General features: G+C 39.1%; 1 protein-coding gene and 1 long non-coding RNA gene across 9 annotated transcripts in view; both read right to left on the bottom strand.

The window, feature by feature from the left end:
• The window catches only part of LOC103346732 (uncharacterized), a 94,900-nt gene extending 90,446 nt beyond the window's left edge, over positions 1–4,454 (bottom strand). For 4 of the 6 annotated variants that reach the window (XM_070054507.1, XM_070054505.1, XM_070054506.1 and 1 more), the window contains exons 1-3: positions 4,443–4,454; positions 4,164–4,301; positions 3,942–4,044 (exon numbers count right to left, since the gene is read on the bottom strand). The gene's annotated coding sequence lies outside the window, so the exon portion shown is untranslated. Of the gene's footprint in view, positions 1–3,941; positions 4,045–4,163; positions 4,306–4,442 lie in introns of those variants that run through there. The other 2 variants (XM_070054509.1, XM_070054508.1) reach the window with 1 other exon arrangement.
• Positions 4,455–4,459: 5 nt separating this feature from the next.
• Positions 4,460–18,771, bottom strand: part of LOC103346136 (uncharacterized) — a 331,605-nt gene continuing 317,293 nt past the window's right edge. Inside the window, exons 14-15 of one of the 3 annotated variants that reach the window (XR_011381021.1) lie at positions 17,899–18,021; positions 4,460–4,590 (exon numbers count right to left, since the gene is read on the bottom strand). This is a non-coding gene — a long non-coding RNA (uncharacterized lncRNA). Of the gene's footprint in view, positions 4,591–17,877; positions 18,022–18,771 lie in introns of those variants that run through there. The other 2 variants (XR_011381020.1, XR_011381022.1) reach the window with 2 other exon arrangements.

Genomic DNA, 18,771 nt, shown 5'->3' with positions numbered 1-18,771 from the left:
ACACAGAAACATAGTCATCACTATGAAAGAAGGTGAAGGCAGAAAATCTCACAGTAAAAGTACAAAGGAAACCCAAAGCAAACAGAAGGAATCTTTACAGAAAAACGGCAGGGCCAAGTCATGACTTATCGATAGTAACCTTGAATGTAAATGGCCTAAACTCTCTAATTAAAAGATAAAGGCTGGCTAAATGGATTAAAGATAAGACTCATTTATTTAATGCCTTCAAGAAACATCCCTCACCAACAAAGATAGACCCAGACTGAAAGTAAGGATGAAAAAAGATATTGCACGGTAACAGAAGACAGAAACAACCATGTGCAGCCATCCTAATATCAGACAACATAGACATTAACATAAAAACTGTTAAAAGAGACAAAGCAGGACACTACGTAATGATTAAGAGATCAATTCAACAGGAATATGCAACTATCATAAAAGTACATGCACCCAATTCCAGGGTGCCAGGCTGCTTCAAATAAATATCAATAGATCTAAAGGGAGACAGAGACTCCAATACACTAGTAATGGGGGTCTTCAACATCCCACCTTTATCAATGGACAGATCAACTAGACAGAAATTCAACAAAGAAACAATAGATGGGCCAAATGGACCTAATTAATATCTATAGAACCTTTCATCCCACAGTAGCAGAATACACACTTTTTTTAAAACTTTTATTTAATGAATATAAATTTCCAAAGTATAGTTTATGGACTACAATGGCTTTTCCCCCCATAACTTCCCTCCCACCTGCAACCCTTCCCTCTCCTGCTCCCTCTCGCCTTCCATTCACATCAAGATTCATTTTCAATTATCTTTATATACAGAAGATCAATTTAGCATATATTAAGAAAAGCTTTCAAGGCCGGTGCCGCAGCTCACTAGGCTAATCCTCTGCCTAGCGGCACCGGCACACCGGGTTCTAGTCCCGGTCGGGGCGCCGGATTCTGTCCCGGTTGCCCCTCTTCCAGGCCAGCTCTCTGCTGTGGCCAGGGAGTGCAGTGGAGGATGGCCCAGGTGCTTGGGCCCTGCACCCCATGGGAGACCAGGAAAAGCACATGGCTCCTGGCTCCTGCCATCGGATCAGCGTGGTGCGCCGGCCGCAGCGCGCTGGCCACGGCGGCCATTGGAGGGTGAACCAACGGCAAAAGGAAGACCTTTCTCTCTGTCTCTCTCTCTCACTATCCACTCTGCCTGTCAAAAAAAAAAAAAAAAAGAAAAGCTTTCAACAGTTTGCACCCACACAGAAAACACGAAGTGTAAAATACTGTTTGAGTACTAGTTACAACATTAAAACACAATGTACAGCACATTAAGGGCAGAGATCCTACATGAGGAGTAAGTGCACAGTGACTCCTGTTGTTGACTTTACAAATTGACACTCTTGTTTATGGCGTCAGTAATCACCCTAGGCTCTTGTCATGAGTTGCCAAGGATATGGAGGCCTTTTGAGTTCACCGACTCTGATCATATTTTAGACAAGGTCATAGTCAAAGTGGAAGTTCTCTCCTCCCTTCAGAGAAAGGTACCTCCTTCTTGAATGACCTGTTCTTTCCACTGGGATCTCACTCACAGAGGTCTTTCACTTAGGTCATTTTTTTTTGCCACAGTGAATACACATTCTTTTCATTAGTGCATGGGACTTTTTCTAGGATAGGCCATATACTAGGCCATGAAGCAAGTCTCAGCATATTCAAAATAAATGAAATCATAGCATGCATCTCCTTGGACCACAATGGAACTGAATCTGAAAATTAAGAACTCAAGAAACTCTAGAACACATGCAAATACATGACTGAACAACATCCTCCTGAATGATCAGTGGGTCATAGAAGAAATTAAAAGAGAATTCAAAAAATTTTGGAAAAATATGAAGAAGACAATGCAACATATCAAAATTTATGGGATACAGAAAAGAAGAGTTAAGAGGGAATTATGTAACAATTAGTGCCTGTATTAATAAATTGGAAAATAACTAAGCAATCAATGTATCTCAAGGACCCAGAAAAATGACAAATCAAATTTAATGTTGGTAGCAGGAATGAAATAATTAAAATTAGATAAGAAACAAACAAAACTGAAACAAAAAAATCACAAATGATCAGTGAAATGAAAATTCTTTTGTTGGAAAAAATAAACAAAATTGAAACACCATTAGCCTGAATAAACAACAAAAAAAGTAAACCAAGGAGAAAACCCAAATCATTAGAATCAGAGATGAAAAAGGAAATGTAACAAAAATAGCACAGAAATAAAAAGAATCACCAGGAATTGCTACAACGAGCGAAGAAATGGATATAAACCTGGACACATACAATCTACTAAAAGTGAGGCAGCAAGACACAAAAATCTAAACAGATCAATAACCAAGATGGGAATTCAATCAGTAATAAAGACTATCAACTGTGGGGAGCAATCCGGACTAGACTAAGTTACTCGAATTAAGACTTATTCTATGCATCTGCTCTCCCACAATATGGCGCTGGGAGAGAAGTAAACAGCTTCCGCACAGCTGCCTCCAGTTCAACTAATAAACTGTAGGACTTGCTCCTGATTGGAGAGCAGCGTACTCGGCGTGTGGGCAGCCGAGTTGGGATTGGCGGAGGAGGACTATAAAGGAGGAGAGAGACGGCATGCACCAGGAACATCTATGGGGAACATCTAGCTGAAGGAACACCCGTGCAGCCCCCAAGAGACCCGGCCGGCGGTGTGCCGCTCCCCTGCGGAAGTGGGGAATGTGGCCAGGGGGAACTGCCCTTCCACGGAGGTGGAAGGGATAGTAGCCAACCCGGGAAGAACCAGCAGCAAACCCGGGGAGGGCCGAGCAGACGAAAGAACAGCGCAGGGTCCTGTGTCGTTCCTCCACGAAGAGGGGGAGCGACATAATGGTGCCGTGACTCGGATATGAAGCCTAGGCAGGGTTTAGTGTCGTTCCTCCACGAAGAGGGGGAGCGACAATCAACAATGAAAAGCCCAGCACCAGATGGCTTCACTGCTAAATTCGACCAGACATTTAAAGAACTAATCCCAATTCTTCTCAAGCTATACAAAACAACTGAAAGGGAGAGAATCCTCCTAAACTCCTTCTATGAAGGCAGCATCACCCTAATTCCTAAACCAGAAAAACACAACAGAGAAAGAGAACTTTAGACCAATAACCTGATTTACATAGATGCAAAATCCTCAACAAATACTACCTAATCAAACCCAGCAACATATCAGAAAGATCATTCATTCAGAGAAAGCAGGATTTATGCCTGGTATGCAGGGTGCTTCAACTTTGGTTCAGCTCAACTCTGGCCATTGCAGCCATTTGGGGAGTGAACCAGCAGATGGAAGAAGTCTCTCTCTCTCTCTCTCCCTCCCTCCCTCCCTCTCTTTGTAACTCTGTCTCTCAAATAAATAAAATAAAAATCTTTCTTTAAAGAAAGAAGAGAAGAAATTTCGATGGCCAGCAGACACATGAAAAAATGTTTAGGATCACCACCAGCCATCAGGAAAGTACAAATCAAAGCCACAATGAGGTTTCACCTCAGCCCTCTTAGAATGGCTCTCATATATAAATCAAAAAACAGTAAATGCTAGTGAGGATGTGGAAAAAACAAGTATACCTCCACATTATAACAGAAAGTCCTGCCCACTTGTTAAAGTATGCTGGATTTTGAGATCTTAGTCTTTCTGTAACCAAAGCAAAGACAATCAAGTGAGAAGATCTGCTACTCAGGGGTGTTGTTCAAGCATGAGGATTCACTACGCAGTAGCATCACAGTGTCAGCAAGAGGCACACCGCCTTGTTATGTGAGTGACATGGCTTGCCTAATTAAGAGCTCTCTTGTCACAATACCCAGAATTATGGCACAGTTCACCAGGGCCTGACCCAAGGCATCTACTTGTGTGCACCATGCTGACTCCATCACTTGGAGCAGTTAGTACTCACATGGCTCCCATGCTCTGTGCGTCCTCCTTTTGTAGCCCTGGCTTTCCTGGATGACGTCCCCAGCGCTGTGCTGGCTTCATCACACAGGGGAATAGCAGTAGCCCTGGATGAGGAAAAGAGGTGAAGAGAACTGTACAGATGGCTCCGAGGGACAGCCCCTCTGTCTTGAAGAAATTGCAGGGTCTGGCTCATGAGCAGCTCTTGGGACCTGGGAACTCTCACCATCTTCTCTAGCATTCCCTTGGGATGATGTCTTAGGCACTGGATTCTCCTGCTGAGTCCTGGAAGATAATTCTCACCTCCTTTGAAACCCATGGCGAGGGCCTCTTGGAGAGAACAGCAGGTATCCTGGGATGGAGTCTGAAAGGACAATGTCAGACAGGGGCTGTGGCAAAGAGTTCACAAGGCATTTTTCCCAATCAGCTGCTCCACATCTACCTTGACATACCCTCAATGATTGAATCAGGACCTGGCTGTCAAAGATACCCCGACAATCCTTACCCCTTGGACACTTTCACAACATGTTTCTTTCCCTTAGAGCCCCTACTTGATTGCAGTGCTCTCCATTGCTGTACAAAGGTTCAGTTCCTGTTCTCAAGCAGGTGATTTTAAATAGCTTTGCTCCTGGACATCTGTGTTGGGAAGTTCCCTGCAGGCACAGAATTATGTGTGAGTTCCTGAGACAGTCCACTGTAAAGAGGCACTGTGAGGCTGGTAAGAAGGCTTATAGATGGATAGGGTTTTGGGAAATCCAGTATCCAGGAAGGCACAGCATCTTGTAACATGGACAGTGTGAGGTCTGATATACCTGGGCTTAGAAAGGGTGGATGTAACCTGTCCAGGGCAAAACTTCAGACCTGGCCTGACTATGAGGATTCTAACTTTGGAGTGTCTGAGTCAAGCTTAAAGAAAAATAATCACCTGATCGGAGATTTTCCTGAAAAGCATCATTAATTATCAGTCCCCATCACTGTTACAGATTTTCTTAAATATCTTTCTGTCACACTGGGCTACCATTCCAGAAAAGATCCTTAACTAACACAGATTTAATCATGAAAGAAAATGAATCTTAGACTTTTAACTACCAAGAAAGCTCTAGTGCTCCCTGATAATCCTTGAGATTAAGTACACTGTCCAACCTAAAGTGCCCATACATTTGCTACTAGACATGTGGTTCTGAAGCAAATTCAAACTTGTAGTGAGAGAAAGTCCTAGAAACACAGGTAGAGTGTGATATCGAGGAAGGAAGGGGATGTCCCCATGGAAGTACAGACCAGTTGCCCTCAGTATGTAGGTCTAATATACAGTTAACTATAGAATTTTGGTTTTATTTTTGCATCCCCAAACACACATCAGAAAATGTTGTCCCAAATACACTGCATCTTTCACAGATTCTGGAACAAGAATTCTGGATTCTAAACTAGCCTTTGCCTTTTACTAGCTGTGCGATCTCAATCTCTTACTCTCTCTGAGCCTATTATTTCTCAGCCAACAACACTCTACATAAATCAGTTACCATATGTAAAGCAATGGAAGCAGTATCTGGTTGAGAGCAAGTGTTATATCAATGATGAGCTACTATAAATAGGAATCACAGTATTTCAGAAAGTGGGGTTCAAACAATCAGTCAGAAAAAATTCTGAGAGACAATGACACTGAAATGAAAGGCGAAATAGCAAGAGTTAGGCAGGGATAGAGGGTGGGGCAGCAGAAGGGGGTGTCCCAGGAAGGAACAATAATGTTCAGTCTATGGAAGGGAGGGGACAGGACCAGGGCATAATCATGTTTCTATCTGTGAGCCATTGCCCACGTTCTGTGTTCTCTATGTTAAACAAATATAAAGGAGAACCTTAGCATCCTTAGCACAAAGGCAAGATATAATGAAGACTGCATAAATGTACCCACAAGTCAATGGCAGTATTCAGTCTCCCTTGTGGAGCTGGATCCAGTCCCTGCTCCTCCAGAGCAGATAAAAACGAGAGTCAACCATGGAGGAGCTTTCTAGGCTACATTGGACATAAAGGAATCCACTTTTTGGGTCTGGTGGAGATGAAGTGTGCTAGTCTGAGAGAGCCCTGGCTGAGAGGCTATAGTCAGGCACATCCACACTTCAGGTGACCACCTCCAAGGGCACTTCTTGGAGGAAAATATATATGGCTCTCCCACTTGTCTCTTGCTCCTGGCACACTTATTTCAGTGAAATGAATGAAAAATGTTTTCCCAAAGACTGATGCCAGATGCTTTACACATAAAAACAAACAAACAAACAAACAAACAAAAAACCAGTGATCTGGGGCTGGCGCCATGGCTCACTTGGTTAATCTTCTGCCTGTGACGCTGGCACCCATATGGGCACCGGGTTCTAGTCCTGGTTGCTCCTCTTCTAGTCCAGCTCTCTGCTGTGGCCCAGGAGGGCAGTGGAGGATGGCCCAAGTGCTTGGGCCCCTGCACCCACACGGGAGACCAGGAGGAAGCACCAGGCTCCTGGCTTTGGATCGGCACAGTGCCAGCTGTAGCGGCCATTTGTGGAGTGAACCAATGGAAGGAAGACCTTTCTGTCTCTCTCACTGTTTATAACTCTACCTGTCAAATAAATTAAAAAAATAAAATAAAATAAAATAAAGAAAATCAGTGATATGATTATTGGCTCTGTAGCAGAAGTGAACATTTTGCTTCTGTATAACTTGGTGTGTTCTTCACAGCTATGTTGTGGCATGCTGGAGCTTGAGCAGATCTGCCCTGGCCAGCTCTAGGTGGGTAACTTTAGAGGGTTATTCCAACTCCCTCTCTTTCTATGTCTGTGATAAGTGGATAACACTATGAATAATATCTCTCAAAATTAAATTAAGACAATGCATGTTAACTAATAACAGTATTGGGTGATAAACACCAATAATGGCTATAATTATTTTACCATTCTTTTCATTATTACTATTCTAGCTTTATCAGTTGACAAAAACTGGTCTAAACCTGGCTGTGCCTTTAGGTATCCTAGGGAAATTACATTAATATAGATTCTTGGGTCTCAGTTTCAGATATTTAGATTCACAAAGGCTGTGTAAAGTGGGACCTCTGTGCATGTCTACAGATGGTTCTGTTGTATACGATTCATGGGATGACTACATGATCTAGGCAATACTGCATATACCACAGGTATTACGTATATAAAATTTGATGTGAATCTGTACCTTGGAGTTGTATTGTGTAATGACTCTGATATGATTTCCAGGGCTATTTTCATTTTTAAGAATCTGTGATTCTGTCCTGTGTCCTAAACAAGCATAACCTCACAGTCTAAACTGAGAACTCACTAGTTGTTTTGAAACTAATTGACCTACAGTTTTTAATCATTGAGGATTTTAATTATTTGGTCATTGTGAATGTGGTTTGGATGCATCATGTACAGTCCCACCTGGAAAGATTAGAAGGTGAACACAGCCCTGAACATCTGTGTGTTCTGCCCCTGCAGATTCAGGCAACCGTGAGCCAAAAATACTCAGAAAGGGATGGGTCTTTGGTCCATCAGTCAAGAGGCCTGTGTGCCATGTTGAAATGCCTGGTTTCAATTCCAAGCTCTGGCTCCCAATTTTGGCCTCTAGCCAATGCATACTCTGGGAGGTGGTAGCTAATGGCAGTTATAATGTTATAATGGTAGTTATACCTGTGCCATCCATGTGAGAGACTTAGATTGAATTCTTGGCTCTGGTTCTGGCCCAGCCCGGGCTACGGTGGGCACAGGAGAGTGAATCAGAGGTTGGGGCCTCTCTGTCTCTGGTTTGGGCTCTGTTTCAGTTTCTCTGGCTTTAGAATAAAAATGACTGTATCTATGTTGGATATGTACAGACCATTTTTTTGGTCATCCTTCTCTAAACAATACAGTGTAACACTATTTACATACCTTTTGTACTGTATTAGGTATGCTAAGTAATCTAGGGCTGATTTAAGATAAGTGGGAGGGCTGTGGGTTATATGCAAAATGCAACATCACTTTATTAAAGGAATCAAGCATCCAAGGGAGGAGAGGTGATTCCTGCAGCCAAACCTCTGAGGATTTGGAGGGAAGACTTTGCAAATGGAATGGGTATGAACTACAGGGCCCTTTCTGCTGAGAGCAGCTAGCTCCCTGCTGGAGCCCAGATTCTATCTGCCTCTGCCCTCTGGACCCTGGTCTTTTGAAAAAATAAACAAAATTGACACCCCATTGGCCCAACTAACTAAAAAAAGAAGAGAAAAGAGCCAAATCAATAAAATCAGAGATGAAAAAGGAAACGTAGCAACAGACACCACAGAAATAAAAAGAATCATCAGAAATTACTATAAGGACTTGCATGCCAGCAAACAGGGAAATCTATCAGAAATGGATAGATTCCTGGACTAGTGCAACCTACCTAAATTGAACCAGGAAGACATAGAAAACCTAAACAGACCCATAACTGAGACAGAAATTGAAACAGTAATAACGGCCCTCCCAACAAAGAAAAGCCCAGGACCAGATGGATTCACTGCTGAATTCTACCAGACATTTAAAGAAGAACTAACTCCAATTCTTCTCAAACTATTCATCACAACTGAAAAAGAGGGAATCCTCCCAAATTCTTTCTCTGAAGCCAGGATCACCTTAATTCCTAAGCCAGAAAAAGATGCAGCACTGAAAGAGAATTACAGACCAATATCCCTGATGAACATAGATGCAAAAATCCTCAATAAAATTCTCGCCAATAGAATGCAGCAACACATCAGAAAGATCATCCACCCAGACCAAGTGGGATTTATCCCTGGTATGCAGGGATGGTTCCTTGATTCCATGTTCTGGCCTTACTCTCCAGGAACAGTTGTCCTCATCCTAGGGAAACCTTTATCTGATCCTGGGTTCCTTTGACTATCATTGTCATTTGTTACCTTTTGGTAACAAGATTATTAATTTCTACCCATCAAATATTCTGCTGAAATTATAATTTGAATTCCACTGAAAGTATAGATCAATTTGGAAAGATTTATAACCTTTATAAAATTTCCAATCTACAGACGCAATTGCATGCATATTCTTAATTTTGTATATTAACCATAAGTCAAAGATTTTGTTAATTCAACTGATTTCAGTTAATCAGTTACATTAGTATGAATTTTACAAGTTTCTAAATTGCAATGTGAATAATGACACTTTCATTATTTAATGCATATATCGTTACTTCTTTTTTACCTACTACTGGGTAGTTTTTGAGTGACCATTAAATAGACGCTGTGCTGGGGGACCACGTTAGACTTATTTTACAACTAAGGGGGGAAAGCACTGAACATTTCAGACTTTATTTTTTATTTTATTTTTTTTTGACAGGCAGAGTGGACAGTGAGAGAGAGAGACAGAGAGAAAGGTCTTCCTTTGCCGTTGGTTCACCCTCCAACGGCAGCCACAGCCGGCGCGCTGTGGCCGGCACACCGTGCTGATCTGATGGCAGGAGCCAGGAGCCAGGTGCTTTTCCTGGCTTCCCATGGGGTGCAGGGCCCAAGCACCTGGGCCATCCTCCACTGCACTCCCTGGCCACAGCAGAGAGCTGGCCTGGAAGAGGGGCAACCCGGAGAGAATCCGGCGCCCCAACCGGGACTAGAACCTGGTGTGCCGGCGCCGCTAGGTGGAAGATTAGCCTAGTGAGCCGCGGCGCCGGCCAACATTTCAGACTTTATGCATAGAGTTTCTATAGGTTTTATAGATACTTTTATTCAGATAAAAGAGGTTAATATATATTTGAGAATTTTATGTTTTTATAGAGAATAAGTTTTGAATTACTTTCATTATCATTATAGAGTGTCTTCTTTATGCTTATACATGCTATGGAATGTCATCAAGTTTGCTACTATCAGTTTCTCTTTCCCTGCAACATGTTTTCCATTATTCCTTTTTAACCTGTGTGTGTGTGTGTGTGTGTGTGTGTGTGTTTGTGAGAGAGAGAGAGAGAGACAAAGAGAGATTTATTTTATATATATATATGAACATCTATGTAATATCAACTTGTAAATGTTTGAAAAGATAAAATTATTAAACATAATAAAATTTCAACTAGTGTCAGTTGTAGCATAAATACACAGAATATTATAAAAAATCAAAAACACGGTAAACAGAGAAAAAGAAAAAACATTCTGAATTAGTAGTTCAAAGATATGGAAGATAGGTGGATTGATATGGGTTTGATCTAATAGGAATTCCACAGTGAAATGGTGAGCATGGAAGAAGGACAACAAGCAAAGATAAGGATGTTGAGAATTTCCATTGACTGTGGAATAATTTTTTATTTATCCTATGCTGCTCCTCAAAGCATATTTTTTCATTTAAATAATCATCTTTAATTGTGAAAATTTCTTTGACTTCTCTATGCATACACTGACTTTTATTTATTGTACTCACTAAATAGAATGCATGTTTTCTGCTATTTAAGGCTTAGCTTATCAACAATGCTGAAATATTTTTGTTTATTCTTTTTCCCCCATTTTACCCATTCTTTCACTCAGTAACCTTAATTATAGCTAAATACAGCTCTCATTATATTATTCAAGTCTCTAAAATGTTCCTTTCAAAGTACTATCTGTGAGTATTAAAACCTGGTGGACTCCTTCATGAGCCCATCTTTTCATTTTTTTTTTAACCCCAAACCATCCTCACTGAACAGGATACTAGCCTTTTTAAACTTTTATTTATGTATTGGAAAGGTAGAGTTACACAGAGAGAGGGAACTGGAGAGCTGCAGAGAGAGAGAGAGGGAAGGAGGGAGGGAGGGAGGGAGGAAACGAGCATATTCCATCTACTGGTTCACTCCTCAAATGGCCACAACAGGAGGGCTGGGCCAGGCTGAAGCCAGCAGCCTAGAGCTTCTTTTTGGTCTCTCACGTGAGTTCAGGGGCCCAGGGACTTCTGCTGCTTTCCCAGGAGCATCAGCAGGGAGCTGCATGAGAAGTGGAGCAGCTGGAATGCAAACAAGCATCCACGTGGGATGCCAGAACTACAGGCTGTGGCTTTTCCTCTAGACCACAGTGCAGGCTTCTCATGAGCTCTTCTAAGATACAATTTTCTTTAATCTGAGAACTGAAAATTACCTTCTTTATTGAGTTTTGAAGTTTTGTGGCTATGCTTCTTATTTCAAAGATCTGTAATTGATCTGTTCATTTTATTTCTAATTTTATTTTTCTTTATTGTGGAGCATTTTAGTAAATATGACATCTTCATTAATCTATTGGAAAATCCCAATTATCCTTATATTACATTATCTGGAAGATTTTCTTGTATATTTCATCTTGCATTCATTTATAAATGTTCCAATGACATTTACATATTTTGAGACAAATTTTTTGAGCACAATTTAGTGGATGAGTTTTTAATTTTTATTTTGCTTTTCCATCTTTTCTTTCTCCCTGTCTTGTGATTTTCAGTTTTTGCTGTTCTTCACTAGATGCATGAGCCCCTCATGAAAATCAGGTTTTATAATACTTTCTCAGGTCTGGTGATCAAATTAGAGTGCCAGTAAGCATATTTACTGTTTTATAGTTAACTTATTCACAATCTAAGAGTTGTTTTTGAACAACCAAGTTAATGTCTTCAGGACAATGAACAGAGTTAGAATCTAACAAGCATTATCATTGACTGCTCAAGTCTCCTTTCATAGGCCCAACACAATCCCCAAGCTTCAAGCAACCACATTGGTGTTCCATCTCCTAACACCTTGCCTTAATCTCATAAAAAAAGAAACACAAAAAAACTGTGTTCCAGCTATAACTTACTATTTTTTTCCTTTTTTTTGTTTACAAACCCTTGTGTCGAGGGCTGACTTTCAATAGATCGCAGCAAGGGAGCTGCTCTGCTACGTATGAAACCCCGACCCGGAAGCAGGTCGTCTACGAATGGTTTAGCACCAGGTTCCCCATGAACGTGTGGTGCGTGACGGGTGAGAGGGCGGCCCCAGGTATAACTTATTATAAATAAAATTAGGACTCAAAATGCTAACTAGAATTGGCCTACAAATTAAAAAAAAAAACACAGAATATTCAATTATATGAATTCCTACATCAAGCATAAAACCAAAAAAGTAGCTTGGCTAATTTATAAAAATATCCAAGATAAAATAACACACACAAACACAAAACTGAACTGAATTGTGCACTAGTTTGGACTATTCAGTTCCTAACAACAACACTGGTTTTATCCAGTTTGTGCCAGCAAAACCAGCCAATGACCAGTCCTCTAGCATTGGTGTGTATTTGAAAGAGCTTCCAGAGAAAAATAAATTTTCAATAACTGTGAATTCATTCAATACTAAAAAAGGCTTAAATTTTACTTTTCCCAAATGTACAGAACAGAAATTGAGGTATTTTCTTTCTTTTTTGGGAATAAATGCCAGATGGAGTCACTTTTTTTCTATATTAAGTTGTACTATGGCAAAAATGTAGTTGTTGGTGAATGAAAACTAAATACATACATTTAAAAAATAGGAATCCACGAGTGTATTGGTACACAGTCCAAAAAATAACAGAGTCAGCGAGAAGCCAAAAATATACAAAAAATTAGGAGTCAAAATGGTGACTATAAAGTTAACAAAAAATCTGAATATTCAATTACATGAATTCCTCTATCAAGCATAAAACCAAAAAGGTAATTTGGTAAATTTATAAATATATACAAAATAAAATGGAACATACAAGGAAAAAAAACTAGAATTGTGAACTAGTTTGGGAAAATCAGTTCCTAGCAACAGAATTTTTTTTATCAAGTATGTGCCAGCAAAAACTTGCCAGTAAAAAGTCCTGTAGCATTAATGTTCGCTTAAAAGAGCTACCTGAAGCAAACCAATTTTCAATAACAGTGAATTCCTTCTATAGTAAAAAAGATTTTTTTTGGAGGAACTCAACTCTTTTTCCTATTGGCTACACTAACTTGCATTTCTTCTCTTTCCTCTGCATCCTCACCAGCATTTGTTATTCATTCATTTATTTATATAGCCAATAACTATAATATATATAATAAATATATACATGTTTATATAGCCAATAGTCTTTCTTACTGGTTTGACCTATGTCCCCTGTTATTTGTTGTAGTAGTTGAATAGCTTCAGGTCTTACATTTAGATACATAATCCATTTAAGTGGATTTCTGTATAGGATAAAAAGTAGGGGTCAATCTTAATCTTCTGTGTAAGGGGATTCAGTTTCCCCAGCACCATTTATTGAAGAAAGAGTATACGTGCTTTGAGCACTTTTGTCAAAGTTCAATTATTAGTAGATACATGGATTAGTTTCTGGAATCTCCTGTTCTATCCTATGCTATTCATCTTTGTGTCTGTTTTTATGCTAGCACTATGCTGTGTTGTTTACAATAGTCCTGGAGTATACCTTGAAATCTTGTATTGTGATTCCTCCAGCTTTGTTCTTTTTGTTCAAGTTTGTTCTGCCTTTGCTGAATCTATTGTGCTTAGACGTGAATTTTAGTATTGTTTTTAACACAATTGTGAAAAATGTCATAAATATTTTCATGAGGAAGCACTGACCCTGTAAATTACTTTGGGTAATATGGAAAGTTTTAAATTACTTTTTACAATCCATGAATATGAGCAGTCTTTGCATTTTCTGTGTCTTTTTCAATTTCTTTCTTTGTTTTTTTGTAATGTGCATTGCAGAGGTCGTTCACTTACCAGGTTTAATTTGCTCCCAGGCATTTTTTGGTAGTTCTCCTGAATGGGATTGTTTTTATCATTCTTTCCACAGGGAGTTAATTATTGGTGTCTAAAAATGTAACTTGTTTTGTGTGTTGATTATATCCTGTGACTTTACAGAATTTGTCAGTTCTAATGTGTTTTTGAGGAGTCTTTAGGTTTCTCATCATACAGAAGCATATCATCTGAGAAGGAATAGTTTGAGCTTCTCCTTTCTATTTGTACTCTTTCTTTCTCTTTCCTAATGGCTCTGGCTAAAAATTCCAATACTGTATTGAATAAGAGCAGCAACAATAAATATATATCCTAGTGTGGTTCCAGATCTTAGAGGAAATGCATTTGATTTTCCCTCGTTCAATAGGACAGTGACTGAGAGTTGTCATATATAACCTTTATTATATTGAACTATGTTTCTTTTTTTATGAAACAGGAATGGGTGTTGAATTTCATTGAATGGTTTTTTGCATCCATTGGAATAATTATATCATGCTTATGATTCAATGTACTGGTATGATATACTACATATTATGATATATTGTGATATATATATATATACACACACACACACACACACACATATATATATATATATATATATATATATTTGGGAAAACAAAACTTAAGCCTTCCTAGTTTAGAAGGAATTCACAGTTACTGTAAATGAATTTGCTTTAGATACTGCCTTTTAAAAAAACAGGAATGCAAGAGAACTGGTCATTACCTGGATTTTGTGGCACAAAGCTGGATAAAACCAGTTCTCTTGACAGAAACTGCTTTTCCCATAGTATTCCACATTTGGGGTTTTAATTTATTTTGTGTGTTACATTTTATTTTTGATATATATATATATATTTTTGGACAGGCAGAGTAGACAGAGACAGAGAGAAAGGTTTTCCTTTCCGTTGGTTCACCCCTCAATGGCTGCTGCGGCCGGCACGCTGCGGCCGGTGCACCGCGCTGATCCAAAGCCAGGAGCCAGGTGCTTCTCCTGGTCTCCCACATGGGTGCAGGGCCCAAGCACTTGGGCCATCCTCCACTGCCTTCCTGGGCCACAACAGAGAGCTGGACTGGAAGAGGAGCAACTGGGACAGAATCTGGCACCCCAGTGCTGCAGGCGGAGGATTAACCTATTGAGCCGCGGCACCAGCCTATTTTTGATATATTTATAAATTTACCGACTTACATTTTTGGTTTATGCTTGGTAGAAGAATTCATGTAATTGAATATCTGGTGTTTTTGTTTTGTTTTAAATTACTTCACTGCTTCTAGTCACTATTTAGAGTCTTCATTTTATTTGTATTTGGTCTCCATGCTGGCTCCATTTTTTTTTTGGTATATGACATTTACCTCATGGCTTCCAGTGTTTTAAATTTATGCATTTAGCTTTCGTTAATCAACAAAGCACTTTTACTATTGTACATCTTGAAGTAGAAAAATGCTGACAACATCTGACATTTATTCCCCAAAGAGACAGATAACACGTCGACTTCTCTCATATATATATATATAATATATATATATATATAATATATATACATGGGAAAAATAAATTTAAGCCTTTTGAGTTCAGAAAGAATTCACAGTTATTGAAAATGTGGTTGCCTTAAGCACTTATTTTAAGAAAAAACAGAAATGCTAGAGGACTTTGTATCAGCTGGTTTTTGCCCACACAAACTGGATAAAACCAGTTCTGTTGCTAGGAACCAAGTTTCAATACAAGTCTCCAATTTTGTGTGTGTGTTACATTTTATTTTGTATGTTTTTATAAATTTATCAAGGTATATTTTTTGTTTTTTGCTTGATGGAGGAATTAATGTATTTGAATATACAGTCTTTTATAAAAAATTCTTAACTGCTTCTAGTCACCATTTAATTTAGAGTCCTCACTTTATTTATATTTTTGGCGTCCAGTGGCTCCCCTATGTTTTTAGCTATATGCCATTTCCCCCGTGGATTCCAGTTTTTTAAATTTAATTCTTTAATTCTCTCTTACTCAACAACACAGTTGCTGCAGTATACCTTAATATAGAAAAGAGCCACCCACATCTGTGATTTTATTCTCAATATGGCATAGAATAATTCCACGTCTGATGTGTGTGTGTGTGTAAATAGATATGGAAAAAGTAGATTTAAATCATTTTAATTCAGAAGAAATTTTCAGTATTAAAAATGGGTTTCCCTCTGGTACTTCCTTTAAAAAAATTCTGGACTGCTTTCAGTAACCATTTAGAGTCCTCATTTTATTTATATTTTTGGTTTCACACTTGCTCCCTAGAGGACTGTTCATTGGCTGTTTTTGGCTGGCAGAAACTGCATAGATCCACTTCTGTTGCTGTGAACCATTTTCCCATACTAGTCCACACTGCTTTTTCTGTTTTCTGTGTTCAATTTTGTTTTGGATATTCTTATAAATTTACCCAGTTACATTCTTGGTTTATGCTTAATTTAACAATTCATGTGACTGGATATCAGCTCTTTATTTAAAATTTCTGGACTGCTTCAACTCACATTTCAGAGTCCTCATTTTATTTACATTTTTGGCTTCACACTGGCTGCCTTATTCTTTCAACGGTATGGCTTCTCCTAATTAAATTCTGTTGTTTCAGATTTCCATATTTAGTTTTCTTTCATCAATATAATGCATTTGTCATTGTATACCTTAATCTAGAAAAATGCTGACTACAAATGACACTTATTCCCCAGAAAGAGAACAGCACCCCTTCTCATATATATTTTTGGGAAAAGTAAACTAAGCCTTTTCAGTTCAGAAGGAATAAGCACACCTCAATACAGATAATACCTCTGATAAATATATGTGGAAAAAGTAAATTTGAAGATTTTTAAGTAGAGGGAATTCACAGTTATTGACAACGGGTTTGCCTCAGGTACTTCTTTTAAAAACCAGGAATGCTACAGGACTGTTTATTGGCTGGTTTTGAATGGCACAAAATTTACAAAACCTATTCTGTTGTTAGGTACTGATGTTCACATACTAAATTCTGCTCATGGATTCTGGTTTTTTAAAATTTACTTATTTAGTTTTTTTTTTTTTTTTCATGAACAACAACGTATCTGCCATAGTAAAACTTAATACAGAAAAAAAGCTGTCCAGGGGCCGGCGCTGTGGCTCACTTGGTTAATCCTCTGCTTCAGCACCAGCATCCTATATGGGCACCGGGTTCTAGTCCCGGTTGCTCCTCTTCCAGTCCAGCTCTCTGCTGTGGCCCAGGAAGGCAGTGGAGGATGGCCCAAGTGCTTAGACCCCTGCACCTGCATGGGAGACCAGGAGAAGCACCTGGCTCCTGGCTTCGGATCAGCGCGGTGCGCCGGCCGCAGCGGCCATTGGGGGGGTGAACCAATGGCAAAGGAAGACCTTTCTCTCTATCTCTCTCTCACTGTCCGCTCTGCCTGTCAAAAACAAACAAACAAACCAGGATTCCTAGAGGACTATTCATTGGCTGGTTTTGCCTGGCATAAACTGGATAAAACCACCTCTGCTATTAGGAACCAATTTTCCCATAAAATCCACCATTCTGGATTTTGTGTGTCTGGAGGTTATATTTTATTGTGGATAGTTTTATAAATTTATCAAGTTCCATTTTTGGCTTTATGCTTTATTTAGGAATTCATGTAATTGGTATCTGGTCCTTTTTTAAAAATTTCTGGACTGCTTCAACTCACCATTGAGAGTCCTCATTTTACTTGTATTTTTGGCTTCATGCTGGCTTCCTTATCTTTTCAGCCTTGTGCCATTTCCCTTATGGATTCCCATTTTTTCAATTTACTTCTATTTCTCTTTCATCAGCACAACACATTTGCCATAGTGTACCTTAATATAGAAAAAGTTCCCCACGCCTGACCTTTTAACCTCAAAAAGGCAGAGAACAGCTCCACTTATGAAATATGTACATGGCCATAGTAAATGTAAGCCTTTTTTTAGTACAGAGGGTTATTGAAAATGAGTTTGCCTCAGGTACTTCTTTTAGAAAAACAAATACGAGAGGACAGTTCATCACCAGGTTTTGGCTACCACAAACTGGATGAAACTGGTTCTGTTGCTAGAAACCTCTTTTCCCATACTAGTCCACTATTTTAGTTGTGTTTTTTATTTTGTGTGTTACATTTTGCTTTGGATGTATGTATAAATTTTCCAAGTGACAATCTTTGTTATATGGTTATTTATGTATAATGTTATCAGATATCAGGTTTCTTTTTAAAAAAAATTCTTCACTGCTTCAACTCACCATTGAGAGTCCTCATTTTACCTATGGTTTTGGCTTTGTGCTGGCTCCTTATCCTTTCAGCTTTATTCCATTTCCTTTATGGATTCCCAGTTTTTCAATTGCCTTCTTATTTCTCTTTCATCAACAACTTTTGCCATCACGTACCTTAATACAGAAAAAAGTTTCCATCTGATATTTTAATCTCAAAAAGGTAGAGAACACCTCCACTTATGATATATTGATGAGGGAATAGTAAATTTAAGCCTTTTTAGTACAAAGGGAACTCAGTTATTAAAAATGGATTTGCCTGAGGTACTTCTTTAAAAAAAGATAAATGCTAGACAACTGTTCACTGGCTGGTTTTGGCTGCCAAACACTGAATAAAACTGGTTCTGTTGCTAGGAACCTGTTTTCCCATACTAGCCCACCATTCTGTTTTTTAATTTTTATTTTGTGTGTTACATTTTCTTTTGGATATATGTATACATTTACCAAGTTACACTCTTGGTTTTATGCTTGATTCAAGAATAACTGTAACCAGATATCCCATCTTTTTTTTTTTTTTAATCTATACTGCTTCAACTCACCATTTACAGTCCTCATTTTATTTATATTAATATTTATATTTCTGGCTTTATACCGGCTTCCTTATTCTATTGGCTTTGTGCCATTTCCCTCATGGTTTCCCACAGCAACTCTGATGCCAGACTCATGCCACTGGTGACAGTGAAAGGACTTGTATGCTCATGCTGGAGCAGAACCCACACAGCTAGGACATACATATATGCTTACACACACACACACACACACACATATGCTCACTCCACAGGGGAGTGAAGTTCAGGCTCTGCTTTGTTGGGAAGAGCAGAGGCTGCTGGAATGCAGCAGGAGCAAGCCCACAAAGCTGGACGAAAC

Source organism: Oryctolagus cuniculus, chromosome 12, assembly GCF_964237555.1.
Source record: "Oryctolagus cuniculus chromosome 12, mOryCun1.1, whole genome shotgun sequence".
Classification (NCBI taxonomy): Eukaryota; Metazoa; Chordata; class Mammalia; order Lagomorpha; family Leporidae; genus Oryctolagus; species Oryctolagus cuniculus.
This window is presented reverse-complemented; position numbering and strand designations above follow the sequence as displayed.